The 13,354-nt window shown below is 38.8% G+C and overlaps 1 protein-coding gene across 9 annotated transcripts in view; it reads left to right on the forward strand.

Annotated features, from left to right (window-relative positions):
• FAM110B (family with sequence similarity 110 member B) overlaps positions 1–13,354 on the forward strand; it is a 114,243-nt gene that overhangs the window by 94,242 nt on the left and 6,647 nt on the right. For 6 of the 9 annotated variants that reach the window (XM_017834304.1, XM_017834302.1, XM_017834303.1 and 3 more), the window contains one exon: positions 2,061–2,127. The exons of 2 other annotated variants lie outside the window; for them this stretch is intronic. The gene's annotated coding sequence lies outside the window, so the exon portion shown is untranslated. Of the gene's footprint in view, positions 1–195; positions 216–2,060; positions 2,128–13,354 lie in introns of those variants that run through there. One more of the 9 variants, XM_017834309.1, reaches the window with a different exon arrangement.

Genomic DNA, 13,354 nt, shown 5'->3' on the forward strand with positions numbered 1-13,354 from the left:
TGGTGTTTTGTTCCATAGCATGAATGCTGAAACCAGTCATGCACTGAAAAGCTCCGCAGAACGTTAATCTGTTTGAGTTTTGTGTGTATATCTTCTTCAGTCATTTCTGTCCTGGGTCCTGGTACAAGTTCAGTGAAGTCCATGTAGTGTGTCCCTTCCTGGTGATTTCACAGTTTAATGGATGCTCTCTCAGGAAATCTTTGAGACCTGAAGCAGTATGTTTACTATGGAACTGGAGGATTGTGGCAACCCACTGTACAAGAGCTACTCCAGAATTAATACTTTCACTTTTGTTACTATGACCTCTTTCTAACACTTAGAAGATGCAACAGGCTATACATTTTTACCATAGTATACACTATATAGTGTTCACTATACAATAACTATTTGTTAGTCATATGCTGACAGTCATATCATAAATGTGTCTATTTGAATTACTAGTATTGGAGTAAACCACATGTATGTGAGTTTTTATGTCTGTATACTTGTATCAGTAAAAAAATAAAACTGTATACTTGTTGGTATGGGAAGTAGTGAACTTTCTGGTGCGTGCCCTTATGTGTTGTCTGTGTTCTGGAGTTCTCTTAAAAACCATTGTGCTGGTGAGTCTTCCTCAGCTTGGCATTTCTGCCCTTCTGCTGACTGTCACCAGCCTCACAGCAGAGGGGAAAACTGCTTCTTCCCTCACTTCATCACTGCCTTTTTGCGCATAAAAAGATGTTTAGAAAGGCTGCATTCTGCAGCAGAGCTGTTTTCCTCCCAAGTGAATATACTGACTTATTTTTACAACTATTTTTAGCAGGTGACACAAAATACAAATGTTTGGATTTTTTTTTTCTGTGTGTATTTTAATATCTTGTTTAAATCCTCAAAAAGGAGCTAATAATTTTGGAGAGAAAAAGGAGAAGGTATTGCATATGAAATGAAAGATGTATTGATTGACTGGCAAGGAGTACGATACTACTATAGTTTAAAAAAGCATTGTCTAAAATAAGTGCTTTAGGAAAGGGGAAGAGGGCTAAGAAAAAAAGAAAGCAAAATTTATACTTTTTCTGTAGTTTTGTGCCACCAGTTGAACACTATGGTTCTCCCATTAATACAATAATCACTTCAAATAGATGGTCCTGTGCAGGGCTAAGGGTTGGACTTCATGATCTTCATTGATCCTTCCAACTCAGCTGATTCTGTGATTCTCTGCAAAGTGAATAAGCAATTCCTAGTAGACCTATAAAAATTAAATAGTAGGTCATTAGTTGTCATTAGTTTGGAATATATCCTGTCACCTCTCCCAGCAGGGAGGTGTGGAAGGTTTTTTAAGCACACAAATATTTTGCTCTTTGACCTTAACTCTGAATATGGAAAAACAGATCATCACTGTAGATTCCATATTTTGATGTCAAAATCAACTAGCAGCTGCCCTGAAATAACACTAATATTTACGTGTTAATGTTTTCTCTCCATTACTTGCAACTTAGCTGACACTGATTCCATTCCCTGTGTCATAAAAATAGTGGTGGGTTTTTTTCTTTACAGTATTTTCTCTCTTCTTCATTTGAAAATAGCGAAAAACAAAACAAAATGATTGTTTATCTGTAGCCAGAACTTAAAATGCAGAATTTCGTGTTGTCCTTCATAAGTGAATTAAAAATTGCATTTAGACATTTGGCCCTGTTTACATTTATACATTGATCCACAGCATGGATGCAATTTATCTTGTACCTCATATGCTGTCATATGTGAGCCTGTGTTCTTAGATTTCCCAAATGACTTTTTAATTAGTTGTTGTTATTACACAGCTCATAGATTTTTTCCAGTGCACAGCCACGTTGATTTCATCACTTATCTCATCTTTCACGTGAAATAATCCTGATTGCTGTTGTGGCTGCCTTGCACTTCTTACCCTCACTTCTGCTGACATGGACCAACCTTAGTGTGTGGTTTCCGTAACCTTCAACATCACAGCAACACAGACCTGTATGCAGCTTCAGTGTTACTGTTATGTTGTGTTCTGGTTTTTTTAATGCCTTTTTTCATATTTTGTTTTCTTGTCTTTTTTTCAGAACCCCCTGGAACATTACATTCCCCTGTTAAGAGCTTGGACAAGAGTTTGGCATTCCGCTTTTGCAGGTACCTTTTTGAATTAAAATGGGCACTTTTTCCCAGGGGTTGATAAAAGGAGGGAAATTCCAGAAGGACTTTACCATGTCTTCTTCTGCTGTCTGGGGAGGTATGTTCTGTTCATTAGCTGCAAATATATAGCTCAGTACTGTTTCAGAAGGATTGAGGCTTGCTCTTGCTGGCCTCAGTCACGCAGCAACTTATGTGTCAATGTTGCAGAATCCTTTTTGGAAGTACTTCAGTAGTTCCAGGCTTTTTCTCACCCTCTATTCCCAACCTGTACTTTAGTTACAGCCATACCATTCAGTAGGTTGTGTTAGGTTTTTATGATGGAAACCTCCAGTGTAAGTGAACACTTCTAGCCTTAGTCCTCCAGAGCTGTTATTTATTCCTGTTATTTATCTGAATCCTTTTTGGAAGTATTCCAGTAGTTCCAGGCTTTTTCTCATCCCATATTCCCAACCTGTAATTTGGTTACAATTTTTCCATTCAGTAGATTGCATTAGCTTTTTGTATAGGAGACCTTCACTGCAAGCGAGCACTTGTAGCCTTAGTGCTTCAGAGCTTTTTGTTATTTATTTGGTTATTGCTACTACATTCAAAACATGGAATCACAGAGAATCACAGAATGGGTAAGGTTGGAAGGATGGGCCTTTAGTGAATCCGTGCTGACTACTCCTGATGACCTTCTTGTCATCCATGTGGATAGAGATGGCCTCCAGAATGAGGCACTTCATCACCTTTTCCAGGGATGAAGGTGAGGCTGACTGGCTGGTAGTTCCTGTGTCCTCTCTCCTGGCCTTTTTGAAGGCTGGATTGCTTTCTTCCAGTCCTCAGATAGAAGTCCATCCAGAACATGCTGAGCTTGATCTCAAGGTCTGAGCAGGAGATGAGCATTACAGCTTAAAATCTTATTCATCGCTAAAGCTCCTAAAGAAAAGGGGGAAATCCAGTATCTCATCCAGTGGAAAGAGCTTCATCCTTGGTAAATACAAGGAAACCAGCTGAAACCCAGAAGGGCAGGAGGTGATGCCAGCTGTACATGTAGCACATTGTACCAATGGTTGTACAATTCTTGAAAGACCAGTAGGGCACTTCTAATGTTTCACTGTAGCGAAGAGAAAAATCAGTAATCAATGTCTTATGTGTCATGTGTCAAATCAGCAACACACTTCACTAATATTTAGTTTTAATTCCACTCAGTAGAAAGCATTTCATGTTCATCTGTTTCCAATCACCATATTTGGCTCGTGAACATAAATTTGCATCGTGTGGGGTCTTAAATTAATAATTATCAGTGCTGTTTTATTTAAAGACAAAAATGTTAAGTCTGAGAGTACACATGGCTAATTTAAGGGTAAAAATCTGTTCCCAGAGTGTAGAAATCATCTCAGAAGCCATTTCTGTCAGCTGAGAAAATTAGGAACTTGAAATTCCAGATATGTTGTAATGCAAAATTAAAGGCAGCAAAACCATTTTAGCTGTGCCAAGGGCTGACACGAGGAACATTCAAAGCCTGGTAAGCAATTTGTGTTAGGTTTTGTGATCACAAGTTAACCTATACTAATTTTACAGTCACATTTCATATTTTTACCTTCCCGATGCCATTCTGTATAGGATTTATTTCTGCCATCCTAGAAATGGGATTCAATGTTTTGCATTCATACAGATGCTGCAGCAGGTCTGTAGTTTTGTTGGAAATATATTGCTCAGTTTGCCAACAGAAAAGATTGGATTTGTGATTTATGACGAAAGCAGCATTCAGTCCTGGCTGCAGTGACACAGCCCTTTTTATTAGCTTGTAAAGAATGTCTCGGAACCAGTCCAGATCAGTGATGAGCTGGTGCTAGTGAGTGAGGGACATCTTCAATGGAGGGACGTGGTTCCCCAGCAGTGATGGGGATAGTGTGCTGGCAGGGCAGCTGGACAGGAGAGGTTGCCTTTATGCAGGAGGCATGAAAAAACAGAGATCAGGTGTCCTCACTTGAGGCTCGGCACCTTGTTTGCTGCATCATATTATTTTTATGGCTTAGGCAGCTTAGCCCTGAGATACTCTAGTTCAGTTAACTACTTAAAAAGTTTGCTGATCTATCCAATTTCTAAAAAGTTTGCTATCTCTATCCAATTTCTAGGTTTGGAATAAATTTCCTTTGTTACTTTGGGCAGTCATACTCAGTCGTGTGTTTAATTTTCAGTTTGGACATTTATCTTCATTTATAAAGAGGGGAGATCTGTTAATGTGGCTGTGTATCACAAATCTTAGAGGAGAATGGATATATAGCAATGATGGAGTAGTCTGATACTAGAAGGGAGGGTAGGAATGGAGGAATAGTTAAAACACTTTTTTTAAGCAGTAGTCTGTGGCACTTGTGAGAACACGGTCAAGAGCATCTCTAGTTCAGGACCCCCCAGGGACAAGCCAATTGTGTATCTCATCATGCAATCAGCACATAAAGGGAGCTGAAGCATTGCCAAAAAGAACTGGATTTACCGAGTTTGCTGGATTTACTCCACTATTCATTTTCCTCTTGAAAGTGCACAGGGCTCTGAGGCGGGTATCCTTCTGTGATCTCCTCCTGCCAACCACCCCACTACCAGCTCCTTCGCCACCAGCCTTGTAGGCTCAGTGGACAGCCTGCCCCAGGCACGGGGGCTGCAGCAGAGAGATGTATCTCTTTGCTGCAACCCTAAAGTGGTCTGGGTTAGCAAGAGCTTTGCTTCAGGAGGATCTTCATGCCAGCTTTGTTCCTCCTGCAGGTTATATGAGCTGTGAGAGAGGAGAGGAGGAAGAGCCCTTGAGGTGTCTCTTCCACTTTCCTATAATCCCCCTTTGTCCTTGTAATCTACTCCTGCTTCCCAACCCACTGTTTGGTGCTCCTTTCTCTATTCCCAACACCTTTTCCTCACTGATCTTTCCCTGGTGATTGCATTTCTCCTCTACCTCTCCATGTCTTGCCATTTCTTGGTCTTCTTGTGTCTGTCCACAGACTCTAAATTCCAGTCTTAGGGGTTTTTAGTTTGTTTGTTTGTTTGTTTTCTTGGCACTGGGTTGCCTTAACTCTCCTTTCACTGCCTTCCTCTCTTCATTTAATTAAATACACTGGTCATGACTTGATACAGCTTTTGTTTTCTTTAAGATAATGAGGGTTTTGTGGTTTCTTAAAATTTGTGGTCAGGAAGAATTTCCATCATAACTTCATCAGACCCCTCAGATATGCAAAAACTATTCAAGAGTCTGATTTCTTAAATGCAACTTTCTAAGAACATTGTTTTAGTGAAGAGTCGTTAATTTAAACAGTAATACAAAAACACACTCCGAGTGTCAAACTTGGATATTAAACAGAAGTTTGGATGCCCATTAACAAGTAGCTAACTGAGTGTTCATCTTCAGTTGAATAGGTTGCAAACAGTTTGTGAAGATCTGTAGTTTTAACATGTGGGCTCTGTGGGCACATATTTCCCATATGGAAATCAAGAAGAAAATATACTCAGTGTATTCTAACATCTCTGCCTCAACAACTGTAGTAAATACTGGTAGTCTGAGGTGTAACACACGCAGGCATGTGATCATGCTGTGCCCATGCAGTGTAGCACTTGCGTTGAGTTATACAGCTGTATCATTGATTGCAACGTCATAATAACATAGAAGACCTAAATTGCATTGTGTTTCAGAGCCAAAATTGGTATTTTTAACCATCAGCTTGAAGTAGTATTAAATATACAGACGTGTCTTCGAGACGTAGTGCTTTGCAGTCCCTCAGTTTTCTTCCTTGACTTCTAACACCATGTATCTTTAGACTTGAGGCTGGAGGAAAGGGGAATGAACTATTCTGTGCTATGGGAAAATGTCATCTTCTCTAGAGAAAAATATAGCTGTACCAGTCAAAAATAAGAGAGCGTTCATGGAGTTGTCCTGAAGGTTGCAGTGCCCTGGAACACTGCTGTAAGTCATGTGTGGTTTGTTTTTGTTGGATTTTTTCCCAATTATTAGTTTTAAAAGACTTGATTTGTTTTTATGTAGTCAAAGTTTTTATAGCACACTTATTTAAGAAAAAAATGTGCAATATTCCATATGTGTAAAGTTTCAATGCTTAGAAATGGTTAACTCGGGGCAATTAGATTGTAGAAATTACTTCAAAACAGCCGTGCTGACCTTACTGCAGTAATAGCTCATGTTACAAAAAAGGCTGTTTAATACAAAGAGCTTTGGCAAAAAAGATCCCACAGCTAATCAGAAAAGCAGCTCAAAGTCCGCAGTTGTCAGAATTAGGCCACTCTATTGTACTGCCCTGGCTGAACATTATCATTTTTCTAAAGGTACTGGTTTTACCATACTCATTTTTCAATTGTGCCTACTGTACTACCTATTAAAGGTGGCCTTGTAGGTTCTTAATATCAGTAAGAGACATTAATTGGCTATATTTTAATATTTATTTCTAAAGATGAAACGGTTGTGTTCCTGTATGGAGTTTATTAAAAAGAATTTTCCATGTAACAAGATAAGCTGTTAGGAGAGAAAATATTTAAGTATCTATAATCTAGATGGCTTTCTGGTTTCTTGCTTGTAAAATTTTGGCAACTAATATAAGAACTATTCCATATACTTGGGCACTATTTCTTTCAAATATGTTTTCAGAACATGTAAGAAACTTCAGAAAGGTGCTATTAAGCTTTGTTTTGAAACTATGAAAATAAGTAGTTTTAAAAGATTCTCTTTCTAATTAAATTTATAAAGGAAAGGAAATTTTCAGTATGATATTTTTTTTTCCATTTATAATAGCTCTTTATGATTGCTGTTTTTTTCACTGCATAAATTGTTGGAATTGTTTCTCTTTTCTGGACTGTATTTGTTTACTTTGGGTCTTCATTTATTTGAACATTTCTGGAGTTTTGCAGGGTTAGTAACTGCAAGTGAATGTCTAACTGCTGTTTTCTTTGTGGGTTTATGGTTATTTCTCAGACAAAATCTGTTCCTAGCTATGATACTATGTTCCTTTAATGTATTCCTCATTGTAAACAGTTTTAGAGAAGTTTTGACAATAAATAAAAGTCTAAACATGGCAACTTGAGATTTCAGGGCTTTTGGCCTCTTATGACAGTCTGGTAAATTTTTTCCTTTCCCACAAGAAGAAATTGGCAGCGGCATTTGTGTACATAAAATTAGAGATTGCTGCACTCTTCTGATAAATGAGAAACTGGATCAAATCCTTAGTCCCCAAGCTGGGGCAAGTTTCCCACCTCCTGAGGAAGAACCAGACTGGTCTCCCTGTTTCAGCTGAAATGTCCTACTTGCTAGAAATTACTTAATTGCACTGGAGCAGGGTTAGTAGTCCAATTTCTTTGCCAAGTACCTTATGTGGTCTTTTTTACTCTTTCCTTTATTTAAAGAAAGCTTGCAAATACTTTTTCTTTCAAAGTGGAAGCCTTTCAAAGGACATGCTGGAGAAGGGACTGTCTCTACATACTGAATCACAGAATTGCTAGAGTTGGAAGGGACCTCTGGAGATCATATAGTCCAACCCCTCTGCCAAGGAAAGGTCACCTAGAGTAGATTACACAGGAACGTGTCCAGGTGGATTTTGAATGTCTCCAGAGAAGGAGATTTCCACAACCTCCCTGGGCAACCTATTCCGGTGCTCTGCCCCCCTCAATGTAAAGAATTTCTTTCTCATATTGAGTGGAACTTCTTGTGTTTTAGATTATGGCCATTGCTCCTCATCCTGTTGCTGAGCACCACTGAAAAGAGTCTGGCACCATCCTCTTGACACCACCTTTGAGATATTTGTATAATACTAGGTATAGCCTAGTACTTCAAGTATCTGCCCTGGAGGGCTGGTTCTAGTCTGCACTCTAAAATCAAGTGGAGGAAGAGTGTTTCCTTTGTTATCCTCAGCAACACTGACTTCATTTTTAGGGCTGGCAGGTACCTGCTGGATAAGATAGTGTGAATGAGTAAGCTGGGCAAGGAAATCCTTGGTTCCTCTACAGCATGAGAGTGACTATCAGTCTTAGTTATGTGCATGTCTCTTAGCAGAAATAAGAACTTCACCTATGCTGGGTGGCAGGGTTGTGCAGGGCATCGCCATGGGCCTCTTCCCCTGAACATCCCTTCTGTCCTACATGGTTAAGTTCATTCCAGATTTCTCACCATTCCTTTCCATAGAAAATAAATAGAGGAGATGGGCAACCACAGAAGTAAAATATGGGACATGGGAAAGGTGTCCAGGTTTTGACTTCCTATGATGTTCAGGACATACATAGCTGGGGAGTTGTATGCAGACAGAAGAGCCCAGAAGTGCTTCCCAATTTATTAGTTCAGTCAAAAAAACCTGGCAGAGGAACATATGCTTCAAGGTGAGATCCAAGCTTAAATATCAGATAGTCAAGATTTTATGAACACTGCTGTCACTTAAATGGTGAACAGAGAGACTTTGTTTTCCCAAAGATTCTGCCATTTTAGGTGTGCATATTTCAGTGCTGATTAGTTTTTAGTGCTCAGCTTGAGGGTGCTTTCATAGGTTTGCATGAAGCAAAATGCCAAATATCCAAGGGAGGTCATGTTGCCTTGCTGCAGTAGCTATGGAGGTGAACCTACAGAAGTCTCCTGGTTTTGGGTCATCAAGTCTTTGGCTACAAGTCTGTCTTGGTAGACAGACCATTTAATATAAACATTCATTTTGAAAATCCATACTTTCCCTTTATCCATTTAAATCTGGCTTGATTTCTTAATATTTCAACGTTTACATGCAGAAGTTCCTTTCAGCCAAGGTGATTAATGTTTTAGGGCTTACTTCATAGTGTAAGACCAAGTCTGATTCTGTATCTGCACCGGTGGTGGCAAGTATGCTGCAGTAGAGTGCTTTAGCATTCATACAAGTTTTCATTTAAAGGATTTAGTACTGTGTTTAATTTATCTCAGTGTGTCAAATGGCTCAGAATTGGCATTTTGAAAATGCTGCTGTCAAGATGTATGTTCTATAGGTGAGTTAATGGTAATCATTATATTGGTGAGGATGCTGCAGAATTTGTTTCCCAGCTGCCTCGTTACTGATGACACTTATGCTCCTGTTGTTGAGGATTAGACTTCACAGTGTTCCGGGGGGCACGTGGGTGATTGATGTATGGAATCTGAAAATCCTGCTAATGAGACAGCGTATCTGTGGTAATACTAGAAGGAGAGTGCTTTGCAGGCATATCTCTGCATTTTTGAGATAGAAGATTTTTATTTCCTTCTTCACAAGTGCATATGATTTCTACTGAACCTATTGCCACAAAGATTTGGTTAGCTTAGAATATGTCTCACTCTTAAAATGGACTTGTTAAGAATTACCATGGATTTGAGATAGGAACTAAAGTGAGTGGTGTTCCATTTAAAATACTTTTGCTGAGCTTCATAATTAAAATCATTTTGTTGTTTTACCTCCCTCTGTTTTCTCCCAGTGTGCAGCAGTGACCCCCAATTAAATTTTTTTTACCCCACACATTGGAAACATTACCAGTGGGAACAAAGGTGGTTTACCAGGATGCCAAATCCAAGCATGGCTGTGAAGGACAGCTGCCAGGAACAAGGAGATGAGGTGCTAGCTTTTCCTATCAGTAGAGAAGAAAGGAAAAGTGTAGTGCAGATAGCACTGCTGCTTCAACTAGACCAGAGCAGGAGTTACTGCATCTTACAAATCGAGATGGTGCAATGGGGAAGCAGTTTGAAGAGAAGGTAGAGAAGTAGCAGAGAAGTAAAAGTCCCCCTTTTTCCAGAGAGGAGGGACCAAGCAGCTGTGACATGGTACAGTAGGAACCCCAGGGTTTGATGAACCTCTGAAATGTGACAGAGCACCAGGTCCAGGGATCCTGTATTGAAGAAGGGGGTTATGTTGATTTCTAAAAATGCAGAAGAGATCCTGGGAAAATTGCGTAGGCCCAGGACACCACAGGATAAATTGGGAATTGTGGTCTTGTTGTAGGGAGGAGACTATAGACTTAAAACATGGTTGGTATGGAGAGATGCAAAATTAAAAGGATAAAAATGGTTTGGACTTGTGACCATTGACACTTGGCTGATGAACAGAGAGTAAGGATGTTTCCTCTAAAGCTTTGAGAAGTGTTTAGAGTATCACTCATAAAATGCACACTGAAATAAAAGTATTCACATAAGGCTAGAGTTACAAATCTAATAAAAAATTACATTCCTTATTATACTTTTTTAGGCCCTTTCCTGATTTTTTTGTTTAAATGAGTGACTGAAATTTTTGCAAAGAGTACAATATGGTGTAAGCAACACAGGAGTCCAAAGAAAAAAGAATTGATTTCCACTACAGCTTTTATAAACACAGTCTGTGATAAGCACTCTAAATAGTAGGATGTGTTATATTGGTTTTTATCGTCTAGTTGGAAGAAAGGGAGATTTCGTTTCTGAGCTTTCTTGTGCATTTGTGCAGCTGTCTGTGCCTGTTGAAGGAAACCAGTTTTCATGTGTTTCAGGTATCTACAGGGCAGTATTTAACCCAGAAGCAAGTATCACTGAGAGCTGATTATTGCTACTGGGTAGGAGATGTAACAGTGATGGATTTCAGAACTAAAAGGAAACAAAATATTTTTTAAAGGTTTTTCTTTCAAAGAGGTTGTCTCTGTCCAGCTCCCAGTGGCATACATTACAGAGCTAGTACGTAAGTATAGCTGCTAGGTTGCTTTCCTGCTTTCCAGATGTTTGTATCTCTATGGATTTTACAGAAGCTATTTCTGTAAAACTTAACAGTTTTAGCATTTCTGGTTATGGCAACATCCTGCTTTAAGCCTCATCATTTTCACTGCACATTGAAATAGAAAGAGTGCTAAGTGGTGGCACTGTTTTATTTATGGAGAGTTTTGTCTTAAAAGTCTTTGAGTGTGATGTAAGAGCAAAGCAGAATTAGTTTAAATATATCAGCTCATTGTACATTCATCTATGCACGCTAATACAAAGTTAATGCTAGTTGTAGTTTGGGGTCTTTTGGTTGGAAGTAATACATCAGCACTGAAAAGTAGCCACCTTTGCCAAAGTTGTTAACCTTCCCACTTGGTGAAAATTTCCCTTGTCTGTATAATTCTGCCACTCTTGGTTTTAGGTCACTGTAGTTCACATTATTTATGACCTTGTGAAGGCCTAAATGTCTGCTTGAACAAATAGATATTGCTCTTCACTGACTGTTCACTGTTTCATGTTTTAGGGGGGAACAGAGTTGAAAATAGGCACTTTCATTAGTATTTTGAGTCATGATAGATCTGAAAGACTATTTCATCTCCTCATGCTTTATCTTGACAGTTAATATGTGAGACCAAGTCTACACACTATACACATCTTTATCTAAAATTGGCTTCAAAAATGAAATATTGCTGCCATTCTGGATATGGATAACCTCATATCAGTTTCAGCCAAGTTTACTTGGGCTTTGCCTGTATTTTTAAGCTTACTAACATATATATGTGAGGTTTACAATGAGAATTATCCACAGAAGAACTTGTATCAATTTTAGGCATACACATTAGTATAACCTAGTGCCTAGACCAGTAGCTCAGTGATGCCCTCATTTAGAGGCTTTTCAGTGACTGTTAAGAAACTGGCATCTTCATAATGGGACCTGCACCTCTGAAGTGCACCTAGTTGTTAGGAGAGCCTGACATTTTCCATCTGTGTCCCATGTTCCTGAGCAAATTTTGTTTTGTGATCTCTTTGAGTCCTTTTGCAATCACTTCTTGATTGCTTATGTTGGAATTTATGTGATGTTTATGGTGCATCTTGAGGTAGTGGTAGTTATATTTTATCACCTGGAAAATAAAATTGACACAGGCCTTCAAATATCAAGGAAACCAGAGTAAAGGCTGTCAGCCTTCATTATATTTATCCACTGTGCTTTACCCTATCTCTTGTACAGTTCTTTCATCTGCTGTTCCAGAGGGATGAATTAAGAATACGAGGTTCATTGTAACTTTGTCAGGTGAAGCTATGTCCTCGCCGAGGCCAAGGACAGAAATTTCACTAGTTTCATTTTCATGTTGCTTTTTGCTGCTGTTTTTGCAACTTTAATACTGTCGAAATAGCAGTAGTGCTCTTCTATGGATGCTTTTAGGGAAAGACTGGCTGAAACTTGACCGATGTGTAGGAGCAACAGGGCACAGAACAGGGGAGGGAAGCGGGTTAACATCATTCAGTCTGTGTTTAGAATGCAGTTTTAGGTATGGGAGAAAAAATAAACTCAGTTATTGTACAATAATATTGCATTCATAATACTGCTAGAAATAAATATTTGCCGGAATGGGGTCAGCTCATAAATTTCTTGTACATTTTAAGAAACTGCATATTTAGAATATATGGACCTGTAATTTCAAAGTTTCTGCATAGTTTATCTCCTCCTGCTGTCTTGGCTTTAAATCAAGGAAAGAATATTTTATAGAGGACTTATTTGTAGCTAATGTTAGTTGTATAGCTACTACTGCTGTAGGCTCTGTTATGTTCTCCTAAATCATGTAGATAGTGCATCGGTTATTTAAATATGAATATCTGACGAACATATTATGGACTTAAGAGTGATTAGAGCACAATACCTAGAATGTGCTAAAATTAAGTGCTTTGAATCTCTGCCCCTATCGCAAATGATTCCTGAATTGAATTGTCTGGCTGAAAATGCAGCTTTAAAACCCTAAAACTTTGTTTTTATTCTACTCTGCAGGTCTTCAATGGATGCTAGATGAGCTCAGTTAGTCAGAACTGTCAGAAAGATTTTATTAATGTATGCATAGTATTAAAAAGAACTATGTTTGAATGTGTGCATAAGTTTTTTGTCTTCGTTTTTCTTTAAATAATCTCTTAAGTCAAGTAGTTCCTATAAGGAAGAGCAATAATGGAAATGCAGAGTGAATCCTGAAAAACACAATTCAGTCCACAGAAGGATGACAGCTACAGAGCAGACATTTGGATGTAAACAGAGTAAAAGGAACATTTCTTGGGTCCCTAGGTATATTTCACACAGTGGCAGTGGGTGAAGAAAACCTATTTGCCTTTGAATTTCTGCAGGACAATACTGGTACCAGAGATGTACCCAACAGGGAATTCAGATGCCTAAGCAGTGAGTTTCTTTGGTGTTTAAGCCAGAAGAAAGCCATTTCTATACCCCTCTTGCTCCAGTGATGATTTTCACAACTGGAAACTAAGTGGCACAGTTTTGTATTCCTGAGACTACACTGTACTGCTGCTGCTCAGCCT

Source organism: Lepidothrix coronata, unplaced genomic scaffold, assembly GCF_001604755.1.
Source record: "Lepidothrix coronata isolate B3197 unplaced genomic scaffold, Lepidothrix_coronata-1.0 Scaffold232, whole genome shotgun sequence".
In the NCBI taxonomy this organism is placed as follows: domain Eukaryota; kingdom Metazoa; phylum Chordata; class Aves; order Passeriformes; family Pipridae; genus Lepidothrix; species Lepidothrix coronata.